At 36.9% G+C, this 20,154-nt stretch overlaps 1 protein-coding gene and 1 long non-coding RNA gene across 2 annotated transcripts in view; one reads left to right on the forward strand and one right to left on the reverse strand.

Annotated features, from left to right (window-relative positions):
* Nucleotides 1-952: 952 nt before the first annotated feature.
* Nucleotides 953-10,167, reverse strand: LOC132395617 (uncharacterized). Its single transcript, XR_009512697.1, has 3 exons — nt 9,956-10,167; nt 8,963-9,113; nt 953-1,412 (listed from the first exon to the last, which is right to left on the reverse strand). It is a non-coding gene; the product is annotated as an uncharacterized LOC132395617 (long non-coding RNA).
* A 78-nt stretch (nt 10,168-10,245) lies between these two features.
* The window catches only part of LOC132395615 (tyrosine-protein phosphatase non-receptor type 3-like), a 171,479-nt gene continuing 161,570 nt past the window's right edge, over nt 10,246-20,154 (forward strand). The window contains exon 1 of the mRNA XM_059972479.1: nt 10,246-10,377. The gene's annotated coding sequence lies outside the window, so the exon portion shown is untranslated. The remainder of the gene's footprint in view (nt 10,378-20,154) is intronic.

Here is a 20,154-nt window from a genome sequence, read left to right on the forward strand (position 1 = left end):
GAGATTTCTTGCTCAGCCATACTTTATCTTATGGCGTACTTTAATATTAAAATGTGCAAGTTAACCGTGATGCTGCTTCCCCAGGTGCAGATATCTCTTCAAATTCCCTATCTCCTTTGTTAAATAGTAAGATCCCATTATTCAAGAAATCTATAGAATATTGGAAGACTATAATCAGAGCACCAACTGCTTTCATAGTAACCTCTTTCAGAACTCTTTTCCTTAGAATTTTCACATTTCAAAATAATTAATATCAGTAGAGCTTAATTTATTTTACTCCCTCATTGTCACTGAAACCTTGTTCTTCTGTATTACTGGGAACATCTTTTTGATGCACCCCACTATCAGGGTATGTTTTTACCCCACTGTTGTGTTAACAACAGAAGATGCTTAAAATACTCAGCAGTTTGGGTAATGTATTTTGAAAGAGGAAAAGATCAATGTTTCAATTCAAAGACTCTATCAGAACTGAGGAAGAGAGAAAAATGTTAAGTTTTAATTCGCAAAAAACATCAGGAGGCTGGGGGCTGATATTTCGTTTTCACTTTACACTGATGTTGCTTAATTTGTGGAGTATTTCCAGTATTTTCTGGCTTTATTTCAAATTTCGAACATTTTAAGTCTTTAGGACAGTCTATCAGATTATGGTGACTTTCCTTGAAGCATCTTCACAACAATATTATTAATTAATCCTTCTGGTAAGCTTAAAATATCATATTCCCTAATTGATTCTTTAACATAGCAATCTAAAAATTCAGTTTCTACATATTGTAAGAATTCATCCTCAGTGTTATTAGCACTAATTGGATTTACCTAGTCTAAATGCAGGTTAAGGCGATCCGTGATTACTTTGTAAGCCCTGAATCAGTGCCTTGTACTCAGCCCCCAACCTTTTGTTCACAAAAATGAGTATTACGACCAAGGATTTTGATCAATTTAACTAAGAATTTTTATTTGTGAGTCACACGCTCCTTTTCTCCCCCAACAGTAGAGTCCAAAAAAATCAGGGAAATTTGTAAAACATGAAAAACTAAATACTGTATTTAAAAATAGAAATGTCAGGATGTCAGAAGTATTCATCTCCCTTTGCTCAGTACTGAGTTGAACCACCTCTCACAGTATTACAGCTAATTGTCTTTTTAGATAAGTCTCTACTAGCTTTATAAGTATTTATCAGCTTTGCACAATATGATGGAGCAAGATTGCTCAGAATGTGCCAGGTTAGTTGGGGAGCGGTGGAGGACAGCGCTCTTGATGTCTTGCTGGAGATGTTTGGATTAAGGTCAGTACTCTGACTGGGCCACTCAGGGACATCAATTTTCATCATCTGAAGCCACTCCATTGTTGCTCTTGCAGTGTGCTTTGGGTTGTTGTCCTGCTGAAAGACAAATTTCCTCCCCAGTTTAAGCTTCCTGGCAGAGGTTAGCAAGTTTTGTTTATTCAGAAACTCTTTGTATTTAGCAACATTCATCTTTACATCAATTTTATTGGAACAGTGTGGTGAATCTTGTATTCCTTACAGTTAGGCCTAAACGTGACTCCAAACCCAGTAAGATAACTGCCCTCTGATAATGGCCAAGTGAAAAATTTACATAAGATGAATTAGAAATGGGTATCACATCATACGAACAAAGCCCAGTCTCATAACTTATTAGAGTCCAAAACTAAAGAGTTTTCCATATAGGACTGAAGTGGGAAGGTATTTTTTTCACTTGATAGATGGCTTAAATTGTGAAGCCATTTACCAGTCAAAGCCAGTCTGGAAAGTTATGTCTTAGAAATGTTTAATTAGATTAATTTTGTAAAAGTTAAGGCTACTAGCATCATTTTCAGTTAACAGCTCAAACAATAATTTGTTTATTATTTTCCAATAAAGGATGTGAACTGCGTTTGCAAGGCGAACATATATTGCCTTTTCTTAGTTATCGTTAAATAGGTGGCTGTGGTGGGAGTATCAGGCCAATTTCTACAACTGTTTGAGCCAGTTCATGAAAATAGGGAATTCATGAACACTGAAAATAAAGGAATAAGAAAGTAATATCCAAGGGCAATGTTTGATTTTGAATGCAATTAACAAGGTGTTTTTTTCCATATGCCTGCTGCCCTTGACCTGATGGTAAATGATGCAGGCTGTTTGGGAGGTTTTATAGAAGGATCTTAGGAAAATTTCAGTGGTGTACCTTGTAGATTTCTTCTTGTCACTGATACACAAACATATGTGATATGTAAGAAAAAGAAGTGAATGAGAAACTTCTTCACTCAGAGGGTGATAAATCCTTAGAATTCTCAGATAGGGTACTGTGGAAGCTGAGTAATTTATTCTTACAAAACAAATTAATATATTTCTGAATACTGCAATAGCCAACAACAGGAAAATAGCATTGAGGGAGATCAGTCATGATTTGGTGGAGTAGCCTTGATCCACCAAATAGCATATTCCTGCTTCTGTTCCCCTACTACCATCAAGGCACTGTAATATCCAAGACAATTTCCATTCCTTTTTTATTTTATGTTGCAGTTAATCCATTGCAGATCAAAACAAGAAGGAGATTCCTACTTGTTTCATTTCTCAGCTTCACACTGATGACTGTCTAAAATAAAACTGGGCGTATCTGACTCATAAGCTGTAGGTTGTTGAATCATTTCCATTCTCCTAACATCTTTTATGTAAGAAAGATGCAAGCTGAAGCAATTGCTGCCTGATTATTTCTGGTACTCTTTAGAATCACTGCTTAGTTTCTGATGTCACAGCCTATGATCTGCTAAGCTACTCATAAAAATGAAAATATATATAGTTACCAGGTTCATTATCATTCATTAAAAATAAATAATAATTTTCATTAGAGAGGCAATCATTGGAAAACAATAAAATGAATACATGATCTTAAAGATACAATTCTTTTCTATCTTTGTGTATCCAGATTAACTGTATAAAAAGCATTCACTGGATAAAACAAATATTTGTTTTCTTCCTCTCCAGGTTAGTGCATTTGCAGTCTCTAATGTCTTCATCAAATATAAGGCATTTTAACCAAAAAGCTTCCTGCCATCTATTAAACAGGCACTACAGATCATCCTTTTGAGAATCATCACTACACGACACATTAAAAGATCTGAATTTACGGCCATTTATGATAATTTTATCTCTGTCCATGCAGTGCGTAAGCAGTTTAAAATCATTCAACAAACGTAACCAAACTGAAGCATCCCACAGTTCTGAAATTATGGGTTTTCAATGCTAGCATAATCAAGTAAGACTCTTCTCAAAATCCCTTCAAACATATTTATGTCAAGTCACAATGATATCAGTGAGATTTAAGTGTAAAGCATTACGGAAGTGATAGCTTTTATTTATCAAACCCATCGAATGATAAAGAATATCAGCCATAAGACGAATAGAACAGGAAGTTCAAGTTTTTTATAAAATTATTGCATTATGTGTCAGGAGGAGCAGAAGCTTGACTTTGGGCTTGAAAGAAATTTCAGGTGTATGTTTAAATCAAAATGCATATCTTCACAACACGTGACTTCCCCAGAACAAGTTCTCCTGCTAAACTTTCAGCATACCCATTCTCAGCAGTTGGCCTCTGGGGCACACGACATTATATTTTTAAAGGATTTCTCAAAAAGGCCTATAACTTAATGTATTTTGGAATTCACTTCCAGAGAATTAGTAGAGTTTCTAACTTGATAACTCATCCATAATTAATAATCAGAATCAGATTTATTATCACCAGCATGTGTCATGAAATTTGTTAACTAAGCAGCAGCAGTTCAATGTAAACATAATAAAGAGTAAAAGAGTAAATCAATTACAGTATATGAATATTGAATAGATTAAAAATTGTGCAAAAACAGAAGTAGTATACATTTTTTACCAACAGAACAACACCATCCCCTCCAACTTCCTACCTGTCCTTTTGATACAATGTGTATCCTTCGATATTAAGCTCCCATCTATAATCTTCTTTCAGCCATGATTCAGTGATGCCTACAGCATCATACCTGCCAATCTGTAACTGCTAAAGTTCATCTACCTTAATCTGCAAATATAACACCCTCAGTCCTGTATTCACTCTTTTCAATTTTGTCTGCCTTTTAGATTGCAACTCATCCTATCGGAGACATTGATAGGATGCAAAACTGGGTTGAGAAGTGGCAGATGGAGTTCAAACCAGATAAGTGTAAAGCGGTTCATTTTGGTAGGTCAAATATGATGGCAGAATATAGCATTAATGTTAAGACTCTTGGCAGTGTGGAGGATCAGAGGGATCTTGGGATCCATATCCATAAGACACTCCAAGCTGCTACGCAGGTTGACTGTGTGATTAAGAAGGCATAAGGTGCATTGGCAGAGAGGATTGAGTTCTATAGCTGAGAGGTAATGTTGAAGCTATACAGGACCTTGGTCAGACCCCTCTTGGAATACTGTGCTCAGTTCTGGTCACCTCACTACAAGAAGAATGTGGAAACTATAGAAAGGTTGCAGAGGAGATTTACAAGGATGTTGCCTGGGTTGGGGAGCATGCCTTACGAGAATAGGTTGAATGAACTTGGCCTTTTTTCCTTGGAGTGACGGAGGATGAGAGGTGACCTGATAGAGGTGTATAAACTGATGAGAGGTATTGATCGTGTGGATAGTCAGAGGCTTTTTCCCAGGGCTGAAATGGTTAACAGTTTTAAGGTGCTTGGAAGTAGGTGCAGAAGGGATGTCAGGGGTGACTTTTTTTTTTACGCAGAGAGTGGTGTGTATGGAATGGGATGCCGGCAATGGTGGTGGAGGCAGATACAATAGGGTCTTTTAAGAGGCTGCCTGGAGAGGTACATGGACCATACAAAAATAGAGGGCTATGGATAACCCTAGGTAATTTCTAAAGTAAGTACATGTTCGGCACAGCATTGTGAGCCAAAGGGCCTGTATTGTGCTGTAGGTTTTCTATGTTTCAACCTGTTGACTGCAATTTTGCACTGTCATCAGTCTCTCCTTGCTAGCAGTCTCATTACACATTGCCTTTGTTGGTTACCCAACTACCTCATCCCCAGCACTATCACTAACACCTCTTGCCAACCACCTGCAAGGATATTGGTTTCCCTTGGTGTAACCCGTCCCTTTTGTTCAGGTAACATTTGTGGACTGCCCAGCATAATCGTCACGGATTTGATTTGACGCAAAAAAAACTAATCGTTTCTCATCTTATTTTTCAGTAAAAACTTGATGCCAAGTCACAAAAGAATTATCAAAAGGATGGCCAAATATGTGTGATTTTAGTCCTCAGGGAGTCCTTCTTAGTCAGATTATTTGTTTCCAATCCAGTTAACTGGATTCTAAGTCTGCTGAAAGGCCAAGAGGATCCATAGACACACACGTTTATCCTCTTTTCTGCATTTCCAAGGTTAAAATGAATATTTATCACTTTATTATTCCTCTGTGAAACAGCATTTTTTCCCCTTTTATGTTGTTCAGTTTTCCCTTACTGCTACAAATTTCTTGCTTTTAAAACCCAAGATTATCACTGTATTGCCTAATTACTTTTGGTTTTACAGTGCCTTTTATTTTCTTTAATCTTTGCATAACTTTGCACTATGGGTGTTTCCTGTTTGCTACATTCCTGAGAAAACTATCAGGATTTGCTATTTGTAATTTGCTAATTGTTCTATCCTCTTTTAAAATTAACTGTAACTTCTTGTAAACAGTAGTATCTAGTTTTGCAAAATGTATCAAAAGCAATTTCCTGTCTCATTCATTAGAGAACATGGCCTATCTAATCTGTGCCAACTTGTTCTTCTGCCAAGTTCCATACACCAATCCAGGCCATAACCCTCCATACCCCTCTCATACATGTACCTATCCATACTTTACTTAAATGTTGCATTTGAACCTGCATCCACCACTTCTGCCAGCAGCTCATTCCATATTCTGACCGCCCCTGACTGAAGAGGTTGCCCTTAAATATTTCACCTTTCATCCTAAACCTATGACCTCTAGTTCCAGTCTTACCCAACCTCTGAGGAAAATGCCTATATATATTTAATCTATCTATACTGCTCATAATTTTGTATACATCTATAAGATTTCCCCTCATGCTCCTGCACTCGGGGGAATAAAGTTTTAACTTGTGCAACCTTTCCCTATAACTCAGGTTCTTAAGTCCTGCAACATCCTTCTAATTTTTTTTTTGAACTTTTTAATATCTTTCTGTAGGCAAGTTCATAAATACTCCAATTCAGCCTCTCCAATGTCTCATACTATTTCAACATTACATTCCACACCCTGTACTCAATGCTTTGACTTATGAAACATAATGTGCCAAAAGTTTTCTTTACAATCCTATCTACTTGTGATACCACCTTCAAAGAATTATTGATTTGTATTCTCAGATCCCTTTGTTCTACTGAACACTTTGGTGTCCTACCATTCACTGTGTAGGTACTGCATTTGTTTGTCCTGCCAAACAGCAAAACCTCACATTTGTGTGCACTAAATTCCACCTGCCATTTTTCAGCCGGTCTAGATCAGCTGATAGCCTTCCTCACTGTCCACTATGACCCCAATCTTTGCGTCATTTGCAAATTTGCTGATCCATTTTCCCACATTATCACCTAAATGATGAATTTAAGTAGTTAATAAATAACAACAGACCTATCAGCGATCCTTGTGATCAGAGGCTTCTAGTCAGACACAACCATCAACTGCCACTCTCTGTCTTCTGCCAAGTCAATGCTGAATCCAGTGACCTAATGTTCTGGAACAGCACCCAAGCCAAGCTTTGTCAAAGGCCTTGCTAAATATGATGCCAAACAAGTTGTATCTGCCTGCATGTGGTTGATATGCTTTTCGAAATACTGCTATTACATCTGCTTCCACAGCTTCCCCGGAAGGGTGTTCCACATACATATCCCTCTTTGTGCAAAAGCAAGTTTCCTTGTAAATATTATTTAAGACTTCCACTTTCACCTTAAACTTCCTCCTTCCAGTATTTGGTACTTCTCCATATGGAAAAACACTATTTATCCAATCTACAGTATATGCCTCTGAGAATTTAATATTTCTATCAGGTTGCCCCATCAGCCTCTTACAATTATCATTCAGACCTAGAATTCTTAAAAAAAATTATAGGTAGTTACTCTTTATCCCCCCTGTTCTCCACTGATAATAAAAACACTGCACATAAAATGCAGTTAACACAAATATATAAGGAGGTAAAGAGGATGCCTTCATTGGTCAGAGTGACTATAAAACTCATGAAGTCATGATGTTGTTGTATTAAACTTTGGTGAGGTCAAATTTGGTTGTGCTTTGGGTGAATGTGGAGGCTTTGAAGAGTGTTAAGAAGCAGTACTCCATGATGTTGCCTGGCATCAATTAAAAGCGAGTATCAATTACAAGGAGTGATTTCTTTGGAGGATCGGGGCTCCAATTCCCATGTTCCCTTCCGCTCACTGAGGCTCCAGCTTCTGCACTCACTTCTGCATGCAGGGCCCTAGTTTCCATGCTCCTTTTAAGCTGAAGAGTCCATTAAATGTTACTGTTTCACATATTTTTGTAAAAAATGAATTTAAAATGCAATAGCTTATTTTTTAAAAAAGTACATCTGATAGTCCAAAAAATCTATTGGTCTGACACTGCCAAAGTCCTGAATGCAATGGATTAATGGAGCTTTATCATACCTGGTATTCATCACTCAAATTGGAAATGCATTGTGATTCCTTCATTGTGACCAAGTGAAATTCTGGCAACTCCCTACCCAATAGCATTTTATGAGTACTTTTAGAAGAAGGATTGCGCCGTTCAAGAGGTGTTCAATCGCAACCTTTTTAACAGTAATTATGAGTGTTAGCTTTTCTGGCAACACCCATGTACCAAATAAAGAATGAAATGTTGAAGTTTTATAAGACATTGGCAAGGCCTAATTTGGAGAACTGTGTGCAGTTTTGGTCACCTACCCACAGGAAAAGTGTAAGTAAGGTTGAATAAAGTTGGAAGGGTACAGAGAAAATTTACAAGGATGTTGTCAGGTCTGGAGGGCCTGCGTTTAAGGAAAGATTGAATAGGTTAGGACTTTATTTAATAGGTTTCAATAGGTACATTTAATATCAGAGAAATTCTTTTTCTTTACATCCACAAAAACAGGAGTGCCCCAAAGAATGAATGACAGTTGAATGTTAGAACCCTAAGGCCCCCCAACTCCCCACTTCCATACTGAAGCAGCAGCAAAGCAACAACCCCCACCAGCAAAAAGCACTGGCGGCCCCCACTGAGCACTTAAGCATGCAGCAGAGCAACTATAAATACACGTACTTGCAGTACCCCAAAGACTACTCGTTTGCTTAGTATTTGACATACCACAGGGTCCCTCTCTCCCTAATAAGGGAAAAAGAGGTGTCTCCATTTCACAGCGAGAGGGGAGATTTATGGTATTAAAAGTCTGTTGTGTTGCTTTTTTGAAGATTTGATATAAGTATACAAAATTATGAGGGGTATAGGTAAGGTAAATGCAAGCAGGCTTTTTCCACTGAGGTTGGGTGGGGACTACAACTAGAGGTTGTGGGTTACAGGTGAAAAGGTGAAAAGTTTAAAGGAACATGAGAAACTTCATTAAGAGGATTGTGAGAATGTGGAATGAGTTGCCAGCACAAGTGGCTCATGTGAGCATGACTTCAACATTTAAGGGAATGTTGGAATAGGTATATGGATGGTAGGGGTATTGAGGGCTATGGTCCTGGTGCAGATCAATGGGGAGTAGGCTGTTTAAATGGTTCAGCATGGACTGGATGGCTGAAGGGCCTGTTTTTGTGTGTATGATTCTATGAAGTTCTGAATAATAATTCTATGGTTCTCCTTCAGAGAAACAGGAAGGCTCTTTAGCTTTCAAACATCTGCTTGTAACCGACAAAGATTTGATTTTAATGTATGTTAAAAACATCAGTGCCTTCAGCTATTCAATATTACATCAATCCTTACCTCAAGTGTTGGTTGACAGTGAACTTTGGTCAAGGTGTTAAGTTGTACTGAGATGTTTTTTGGAATTGTCATATTTCAAACAACTTCTCATACAATTGCCAACCAGAGACAGTAATGAAGGTTCACCAGCCTGAATCCTGGGATGGCAGGACTGTCAAATGAAAAAAAAAATGCACTGAATAGGCCTTTATTCATTAAAGTTCAGAAAAAATTAAACAACTACTTGAAGTGCACAAAGTTCTAAAGGGGCTTAATAAACAGGGAGCATGTTTCTCTGACATAGTTCTCTCGAGCAAATGATCACTGCCCCAGTTTATCGGGAAAGACATTTCCCTGAGGTCTAATATCATTATGTGCTTTTGATTTGTGTTCATTTCACTGAAGATAGCCACTGAAATATCAATTACTCAACTGATATGAAAACAGCATAACAGGGTTAAAAATTGCATACTTTATTACTAAACGTTGAATATATGGTTTAATGTTCTAAATATGTTTAAATACGTAAATGTGATACAAGTTGGCTCTTGGGGAAAATAATTGAAGAGTTATGCAATTAACACCAAGGTAATGAACGGCACAATAAATACCTCAATCAGGAAATTCTCGATTTTGGTATGCCAAAGAAAGAATTGAAGCAAGAACTAAACTCATATCCAATTTGTCATTTACCTCGCTCCCATTCGTGAGAGTCTGCTGTGCGCATCACAACATTGCAAACACATTTTGACACTTGCCGGTTTTACGGAACGTGAGTGAAGCGCACTCACGGTACACCAGCGGGGCAAAGTTTGTCGAAGCCGAGGTGCCACGGAATCACCCCACTCCGCCGCTCTTCCTCGCACCTACAGCCGCTGAGAGCAGCTCCGCGCGCATGTGCACTGGACTCGGAGCCGGCGCCGCGGCCGCCGACCGTTGGGAGGAGCCGCGCGCTCCCGAGTGCCGATGGGAGTGAGGAATTGGGAGAGGCGCGGCGGGAGTGACGTCGCGCACCTGCTGCTCGGTTTTGCCATGGGAGTTACCGTCGCGGCGTGGTACGGCTAGAGACGAGGAGCACCGACACCGGCAGCAGCTGTTGGAGGGGGAGCGGCGCCTTGAACGCGAAGGTATGTGGTCTGAGGCTTCCTCAGAAGCAGCTGTCATCGCTGAAGTTTTTAATGACGGCGAGCTGCTGTTCCTGTACTTCGGGAGTGCGTGGTCAAAGTACAGTTGGGAGGGAGGAGGCGAAGGTGGACGCGGTGCGCGCGCAGCGTCGTGTTAACATTTACGGGGATCGGGAAGGACGAAAAATAATGATGCAGGTGAGGCGATAACATGAAGGAAGGTGAGAAGCTGTCAGTCTTCTGCAAGTCCAGGACGCATCCCTACCTGCGTGATCGATCGATAAGGCAGTACCTAAGAGGAGCAACATAAATGTAAGTTATTCGCAGTTGTAAGCAGCAATTGGGGATTGACAATCTAAATTCGAATCAAATATTAATATTATTTGGTTTAGAATCAGTCGTTGTGTGTCATAAGAGGCATGACAGAGAGATTTATCAGTGAGTGGTACAGAAGCAGGCAAATGCAGGGAGCCCTAGAGGAGGTGATGTGCCTAGCCTTGTGAGTTGCTATTTTGGAAAGTACATTCTTTCCTGGCACGAGCAAAGTGAAACCAGAAATGTCTACGAGGTAAACACGGGAATTGCGTTTAAGTTACAAGAAGGGATGGAAATGAGTGACTGAGATAACATACTGACAAGCATAGTGAAATTATTGTTTACATTGAGAAGTTGTTGGATATGTAATAATGGTGAATGTTAAATTTAAAAGGAGTAAACGCATAACATGTTAAGCTAATATGTATGAAATTTAGTTCGTCTTGGATATCGGCTAGTCAAATATAAATTGGTCTTCCCAAATGGAAAAATGTGAATTGAACATTTTAAAGTTATTCAAAATATAATGTTCTTAATATACAGTATGTCACACCAAAAGTAATATACTTGTCTTTTCCTAGTTCATTCAATTGCAATTCTTGTCTTCTGTTGTATCTATCTTCCCTCTGCTTGCCAAAATGGATAATAAAAAACCAGACAACTAATGAAATTAGCATTCTTTTCTGCACTGTGATGCACAGTGTCTTTGTGATGGGCATGGAGTAAAGTATTTAAAATTGCTCTATAGGGGCGATGAACTAGGTTAAAAGGTAATGAGGGCATTAGCCAACACCTTTATTAAAGAGGTAGTTTTTAAATATATCTGTAAAAGAAGAAAGAAAGGTGAAGAAGGAAGTTAATTTCAGATCTTGTAGTTTTGCCAAAATGATGGCAGAGTCCTTATAGAAATTCTTAAAGGATGCAAACCAGAAAAGTACAGCTACCTCAGGAAGAGGGCATTTGTATTTCGCTGTATGGGTTAGAGAAGAGGAGAAATGGATATTGAGGAATTTGTAAACCAGGAACAAAAGAGATAATGTCAATGTGTTGTTCAAGCAAACATTAATTAGGCAAACATTAATGTTCAAGCAAACATTAATCAGTCACCAAAGTCTGGAGTGAGTTTGGGAAAGAGCATCTGAGTTTGAATGATCAGGAATCTAGAAAATTCATTGTGGAAATTGACCAGTTGTGTGCTGAAATAATTGTCCAGGAGTAAAAAGAAAGGCTGAGAATGTAGCTGTCAGTAGTATACAAACTGAGATAAAGATAGAATAAAGTGATGGTATAGATGTGAATGCAGGCAATTGATAATGATGCAGCACTGAGGTTGAAAATTTGTTTGAGTCAAATATGACCCCGAAGTGGTAACAATTTGTTTCATCCTTGGAAAGAAATAGAATCAGTGACAAGGAAATAATGGTTTTGGTAGGGACTGAAATCTATGCATTAGATTCTCCCAATGTTTTGACTATCTTGCTCTGTTGAAGTAATTAATTGGAAACAGGAGTCAAATTTCCAATTTTGTTTTACTATTACCAGTCAAAGAATGACTTTTTCTTGATAATTCAACATGTACCCTGCACCTTAATTTACAATTTTAAAGCCTGCTTGAGGCACGTTACGTGCTCTTTTCTCCTTTCACTAACTTTGTGCATTTTCTTGGGAGACAGCCACACCGACTTCCTTGACATCCTATTTTCTGACTGGGTTGTATGAAAAGATTTACCAATCATTGTTGATTTCACCCTTCCAGACTTCTATATTTTGCTTCAAAATGTGATTCTTGAAATGAACTTTGCTGATAGATAGCTCTTATTTTACATCTAAGCCCTGTAGTTTGGTGGTTCCTATAGTTGTGACAAGGCATTTCTTTAAAAGTCTCATTTAATGGGAATCCTTTTTTAAAGTTCTTATTTGTTTAAAACTATTGGCCCAAGTTGAATTTCTTCCTTCCTTTGCCTTAAAGAGCTCTATATTGATTACTTCACACTCCTGTCTCTGATTTTGCTGCCTTCCTGTCTTTTCTAAACATTTTGTATAATTTTTTCTCTTACCATGCCATTTTTTTCCTACGGTCTCTTTGCTCTTATGATTTGTGATACTTGGAAGTACTTTGTAATCAGATAATAAAGATACAGTGCCTTGTAAACGTGTTTAACCCCAACCCTTTGCTCTCAAGTGAGTACTGGAACCAAGGATTTTGATCAATTTAACTGAGAATTTTTGTTTGTGAATCACATGCTTTTTTCACAGTAGAGCCCAAAAAGCAGGGAAATTGTAAAGCATGAAAGCTAAAAATTCAAACTTGAAATGTCAGCAGTTCAAACATATCTCATTTTGCTCAGTTGAACCATCTCTCACAGCTGTTACAGCCAGTCGTTTTGAATAAGTCTCTATCAGCTTTGCACAACGTGATGGAGCAAGACTTGCCTATTCTCCTTGCAAAATTGTTCAATCTGAACTAAGTTAGTTGGGGAACAGTAGACAGCAATCTTGACATTTTGCCAGAGATGTTTGATCGGATTATGGTCAGGACTGTGTCTGTGCCATTCAAGGACGTCAATTTCTTTCATTTGAAGCCACTCCATGGTTGCTTTGGCAATGTGTTCTGGGTTATTGTACTGCGGAAAGACAAATTTCCTCCTCAGTTTAAGCTTTCTGGCAGAGGCTAGCAGGTTTTCATCCAGGATCTCTCTGTATTTAGCAGCATTCAACTTCCTATCAATCCTGACCAGATTTCCAATCCCTGCTGCTGAAAAGCATCTCCGTAACATGTTGCTACCCCCACCGTACTGTACAGTAGGGATGGTATTACCTGGCTGATATAAGGTATGAAATTTACACCACATGTACCACTTAGTGTTGAGGCCAAAAAGTTCAACTCTAGTCTCAACAGACCACAAGGCCTTCTTCCACATCCTTACAGTATCTTCTAAGTGATGATTTACGAAGTCTTTACAGGCAAGGATCTGCTTTTGTTTATCCTGGGCTTTTTCCTTGCCAATTTTCCCTAAGTGCCCTTTTTGTGCAGCCTTAGAGATTATGGAGCTATGAACTTAATCTCCAGTTGCACCCACTGTCTTCTGCAGCTCACTCAGAGTGATTGTTGGCACCACAGTAGCTTCTCTTACAAGTGTCATTCTTCTCTGGCGACTAAGTTTAGAGGGCTGTCCTGATCAATGCAGTGTGGCTGTGGTTTCATTTCCCCCCCCCCCCCCCACTTTTTCATGATAGACTACAGTGAGATCTGTGGTATGTTCAGTGCCTTTGATATGGTCTTGTACCCTTCCCCAGATTCATGCTTCTCTATTATAATTTCCCTGACTAGTCTTCAATGCTCTTTTCTCTTCATTTTGGTTTGGTTTGTTGAAAATCTACCATGCTGTTGGACCTTATAGAGCCGAAGGGTTATGACTTAATTGAAAACAGGTGATTGACTGGTTTGCTATATCAACAAATTGGGTGAGTTAGTAAAGTAATACCTGTATATTATACCCTGGGAAGTCAGTGTAGTAATGACAAAAGGGGAGGAATGCGTTTTCAGCTTCACAATTGTGGTTTTTAATTTTTAATGAATTATTGACAGGTTTTGGACTTTTGATTTGTCATGATGCACAATATTTTGTAGATTAGCTCAAAAATGTTCCTTCATTATACTTTTGAAATTATAAAATGAGACAGTAAAATGTGGAAATAGTTGTGGGGGCTGAATACTTTTTCAAGGCACTACATACCCCTCCCACCTCCTGTTTTCTTTGTCCATCTTGACGTATCTCCTTAAGCATGATTTCCATGCCTCTTCCAATGTCATTTCTTTGTCACAAATTTAGAGCCATGTTTTCATCAAATTTGTGTTAAAAAATTATTTTTTTTTGGGTTATCTCTTTGGAAGGGAAGTTATTTAGAGAAATGGAAGAATTGCAATTACTCACCCTCACTTGATTCCATTTGCATTCTCTATCTTCTCTAAAGGTTTTCTTTATATATTGCTGATTTTGTTTAAATGCATTATGTATTTGCACGGGTGTAGATTTTTTAAAAGTGTGCATACAGGACATTGAGTTAATCAGGGAATAAACCATCACAGCCATTTATGCTGTCAGCTTCCACCTTATAGAATGTAAAGACATGCGAACCCTGGTACAGCTATCATGCATCCATTTGTGTCTCTAACTTGACATGGAATTGCCTTTTCACTTTCATGATGACCTTCTATTGGTCATGCCTATGCTTCTTCAAAGTTCAGAAGTTCAAAGTATATTTTATTATCAGAGTACATACGTCACCATATACAACCCTGTGATTAATTTTTCTGCAGGCATACTCAGCAAGTCTGTAGAATAATGACTATAATAGAATCAATGAAAGATCAGGTGGAGTGCAGCAGACGACAAACAATGTAAATATAGATAAATAATGAGAACATGAAATAACAAGATAGAGTCCTTAAAGTGAGATCATTGGTTGCGGGAGCATTTCAGTGAATGAGCAGTTGAGTGCAGTTATCCTCTTTTGCTCAAGAGACTGATGGTTGAGGAGTAGTAACTGCCCCTGAAGCTGATGGTGCAAGTCCTGAAGCTCTTGTATCTTCTATATGGTGGCAGTAGTGAGAAAAGAGCATGGCCTGGATGGTGAGGATCTCTGATGATGGATGCTGCTTTTCTACAACAGCATTTCACATAGATGTGCTCAGTGGTTGGGAGGGCTTTACCTGTGATGAATCTGCTACCTTTTGTAGCATTTTCCATTCATAGGCATTGGTATTTCCATACCAGGCTCCACTACACATCTATAGAAATTTACCAACATTTTTGATATCATGCCAAATCTCATAGACTCCTTAGGAAGTAGAGGCACTGCTGCGCTTTCTTCAGTCTTACATGCTGGGTCCAGGGCAGGTACTCTGAGATAGTGACACTCAGGAATTTAAAGTTACTGACTTACTTCACCTCTGATCCTCCAATAAGAACTGGCTCATGGATCTCTGGTTTCCTTCTGAAGTCTACAATCAGTTCCTTGGTGTTGCTGACATTGAGAGGTTGTTGTTATAATACTACTCAGCTGAATTTTCATTCTCCCTCTTGTGTGCTGAATCATCACTGCCTTTGAGAAGGGCCACAACCGTGGTGTCATCAGCAAACTTGAGTATGTTGTTGGAGCAAACCATCATAGGTGTAAAATGAGTAGAGCAGGGGGGCTAAGTAGACAGCCCTGTGGTGATGGAGATTCTGGAGGTGGTGTTTTTGCCAATCTAAACTGACTGGGTTCCACAGGTGAGGAATTCCAAAATCCATTTGCACAAGGAGATATTGAGGCCATGGTCTTGGGGCTTATTAATTAGTTTTGAGGGGCTGATGGTAATAAATACTGAGCTGAAATTGATAAATGCATCTTTGCTGTCCAGGTGTTCCAGGGTTGTGTGAAGAGCCAATGAGATGACATCTAGCTGTGAACCTGTTGCTCTAGTAGGTAAATTGGAGCAGAAGCAAGTTACTTCTCAGCCAGGAGCTGATGTGCTTCATCATCAGTCTCTCAAAACACTTCATCACTGTGGATGTAAGTGCTGCTGGGTGATAGTCATTGAGGCAGGTCTCCACGCTCTTGGACATGAATATAGTTTTTTAAAATTTTTATTGAGTTTTCAAATGATTACAGAAAGAATGAAAAAAATTATCAACCCTTCCCCCCCTCCCCTTAACCCCTCCCCCCTAACATATCCCTATAGAAAGGAAGAAGAAGAAAGAGAAGCAGAAAGAAAGAAAGAAAGAATGCCTGGATATCGGAAGATCCTCACATGCTCCACGGAGTTCATAATAGCTTTAGTATATATATTTATTCCTTTCCCCAAATAACCAATAATTTTATCTTCGGAGCACCTGTATATTTAATCCTGTCTTTTGTAAATAAGGGCGCCAAATTTTCAGAAATGTTTCATTTTTATCTCTTAAATTATAAGTAATTTTTTCAAGTAGAATACAGCTGAAAATTTCGTTCTTCCAACGATCTATACTTAAGTATGAATCCAATTTCCAAGTAACTGCAATAGCCTTTTTGGCTACTGCCAATGCAATTTTTATGAATTCTTTCTGATACTTATTCAATTTGGGTTTTGGTTTTATCCCTTCAATATCACCTAATAAAAATAATATTGGGTTATGTGGAAGTTGTATTCCAATAATTTGTTCCAGTAAAATTCTTAAATTTGTCCAAAAAGGTTGAATTATAGAACAAGACCAAGTAGAATGTAAAAAAATACCAATTTCCTGATTACATCGGAAACATTGATCAGATAAATTTGGGTTTAATTTATTTATTTTTTGTGGTGTAATATGTAATTGATGTAAAAAATTATATTGCACTAATCTTATCCGGACATATGTTGTATTCGTCATACTGTCAAGACATATTCTTGACCAATTTGTTTCTTCCATTTTAATATTCAAGTCAGTCTCCCATTTTTGTCTTGACATGAATTCCTTGTTTAATTGCCTGTTTTTGAATCAAACTATACATACAAGAAATATTTTTTTTAATTTTTCCTTTTTGAATTAAAGTTTCTATTTCATTAGGTTTGGGCAGTAACATTGTTTGACCCAATTTATCTCTTAAATAAGCCCTTAATTGGAAATAACAAAAAAGAGTGTTGTTTGATATTTTGTATTTATTCTTTAATTGATCAAATGACATTAATATACCTCCTTCAAAACAATCTCCTATATGTCTAATCCCTTTTTGAAACCAGTTGTATAAAAGTTGATTATCCATTGTAAGAGGAATAAGTTTATTTTGAATTAAAGATTTCTTTGCTAATAAAGATTTCCTTGTCTCATCTTCAACATTTATTTTATTCCATAGATCAATCAAATGTTTTAATATAGGAGATTCTTTCTTTTCCCGTATCCATTTAGATTCCCATTTATATATAAAATTTTCTGGTGTATTTTCTCCTAATTTATCTAGTTCTATTCTAATCCATGCCGGTTTATCTTTATCAAAAAAAGATGCAATAAATCTAAGTTGATTTGCTTTATAATAATTCTTAAAATTTGGAAGTTGGAACCCTCCTAGGTCAAATTTCCATGTCAGTTTTTCCAACGATATTCTTGACATTTTACCTTTCCAAAGGAACTTCCTCACATATTTATTTAATTCTTGAAAAAACTTCTGGGGTAGTAGTATTGGTAGTGTTTGGAATAAGTATTGTAATCTAGGGAATATATTCATTTTACGGCATTTACTCTGCCTACTAATGTTATTGGTAATATCATCCATTTATCAAGATCTTCTTGAATTTTTTTCAATAATGATAAATAATTTAATTTATATAGGTTCTTTACATCATTATCAACTCTTATACCTAAATATTTTATACCATCTATTGGCCATCTAAATTGAGTTATTAATCGACATTGACTATAATCTCCTTTAGTAAGAGGTAGAATTTCACTTTTATCCCAATTTATTTTGTAGCCTGATATTTTCCCATATTCTTCCAATCTAGAAGATAATTTACGCAGCGAATACAATGGGTTTGTTAAATAAAGCAGAACATCATCAGCAAATAAGTTAATCTTGTATTCCTCCTGGTTAACTCTGAAACCCTTAATATCTGGGTCCGTTCTAATTAATTCAGCTAATGGTTCTGTCGCCAACACAAAGAAAGCAGGTGATAATGGACAACCTTGCATAGTTGACCTTGTTAACTGAAATGGTGTTGAAATTTGACCATTTGTCACTACTTTAGCTTTTAGTATTTAAGGTTTTAATCCATTTTATAAAGGATACTCCTAATCCATATTTTCCAATACCTTAAATAAAAAAATCCCATTCCAATCTATCAAATGCTTTTTCTGCATCTAAAGCAACTGCCACACTCATTTCCTCCCTCTTTTGTACCAAATGAATTATGCTGAGTAGCCGGGTTACATTATCTGCCGATTGACTATTTTTGATAAATCTTGTTTGATCCATATGTATTAATTTTGGTAGGTATTTAGATAATCTACTAGATAAAATTTTTGCTATTATTTTATAGTCAGTGTTTAACAAAGAAATAGGTCTATATGATGTTGACTTTAGAAGATCTCTATCTTTTTTTGGCAATCCTATTAAAATAGCTGTCGAAAAAGATTCTGGAAGTTTATGCGTTCTTTCCGCTTGAAGTATTAACTCCATAAAAGGAGGAATTAGTAAATCTTTAAACTTCTTGTAAAATTCGGGCGGAAAACCATCTTCTCCTGGGGATTTATTACTCTGAAGTGATCCTAGAGCTTCTTCGACCTCTTTTAATGTAAAAGGCATATCTAATCCCTTCTGTTCTTCCGAATTCAAGTTTGGAAGAGTTACTTGTGATTAAAAACATTTCTATCTTGACATTATCATTTTGTGATTCTGATTGATACAGTTCAGAATAAAAATTCCTAAAAGCTTCATTAATTTCTAAAGGTTTATAAGTAATTTTGTTTACACTTGTTCTAATTGCATTTATCGTTTTGGAAGTCTGGTCTGTTTTTAACTGCCAAGCAAGAACCTTATGTGATCTTTCACCTAGTTCGTAATATCTCTGTTTAGTTCTCATAATTGCTTTTTCTGTTCGATATGTCTGAAGTGTATTATATTGTAACTTCTTGTTAACAAGTTGTCTTCATTTTTCTTCTGTCATATATCTTTGAGATTCTTTTTCTAATTTTGTAGTCTCTTTTTCCAATTGATCTATTTCTATCATATATTCCTTCTTAATTTTTGAAGTGTAACTTATTATCTGGCCTCTCAAATATGCCTTCATTGCTTCCCACAGTATAAATTTATCATCAACTGAATGTGAATTTGTATCTAAAAAAAACTGAATAAAATCAAAAAAATCTTGACGTTTTAATAATATTGAATTAAATCTCCATGTGTAAATCGATTCCTCTTTATCATTATCAAGGGAGAATGATCTGACAATATTCTATATTTTTCACTCTGTCTTGAATATTCGTTGATAATAGGAAAAAATCTATGCTTGAATAAGTTTTGTGTCTATTTGAATAAAATGAATAATCTCTTTTGGATTAATTCTTCTCCATATATCAATCAAATTTAAATCTTTCATCAATGATAAAGTTAATTTTGCTACTTTTGACTTTGTAACAACCTTTGTTGATCTATCTAAAACTGGGTCTAGACAAAAGTTAAAATCTCCACCTATTCATATTTTGTCATGTGCGTCAGCCAAATTCAAAAAGACCTCTTGTATAAATTTTACATCATTTTCATTTGATGCATAAATATTCATATGAGTCCATAGTTCTGAAAAAAAATTGACAATGTATAATTACATATCTCCCCGCTGAATCAATTAATACATTTTGTATTTTAATTGGTAAAGTTTTATTAACCAAAATTGCAACTCCTCTCGCCTTTGAGTAAGTGAAGCTGCAATAACATTTCCAACCCAATCTCTTTTTAATTTCTGATGTTCTATCTCTGTTAGTGTGTTTCTTGAAAAAAAAACTATCTATTTTCATTTTCTTAATGTATGTTAAAATGCTTTTTCTTTTCACCGGTCCATTAAGCCCATTAACATTAAAACTTTAAAAATTCAGTAAATTAGTCATTGTTTTTAATACGGTTACTCCAATCTATAATAATACCTAATCTTTCAACTTTCGTGGTACCTTGGGGAATCTTTTTAAAATTCTCCATGTTGCAATGTGTCTCCCCACCGATCATCCAGGTAAAGAAAGAAAGATAGAAGAAAAATAGATTATAAAGCAAAAAACAAAATAC

The sequence above is a fragment of the Hypanus sabinus genome, chromosome 6 (genome assembly GCF_030144855.1).
Source record: "Hypanus sabinus isolate sHypSab1 chromosome 6, sHypSab1.hap1, whole genome shotgun sequence".
Lineage (NCBI taxonomy): Eukaryota > Metazoa > Chordata > Chondrichthyes > Myliobatiformes > Dasyatidae > Hypanus > Hypanus sabinus.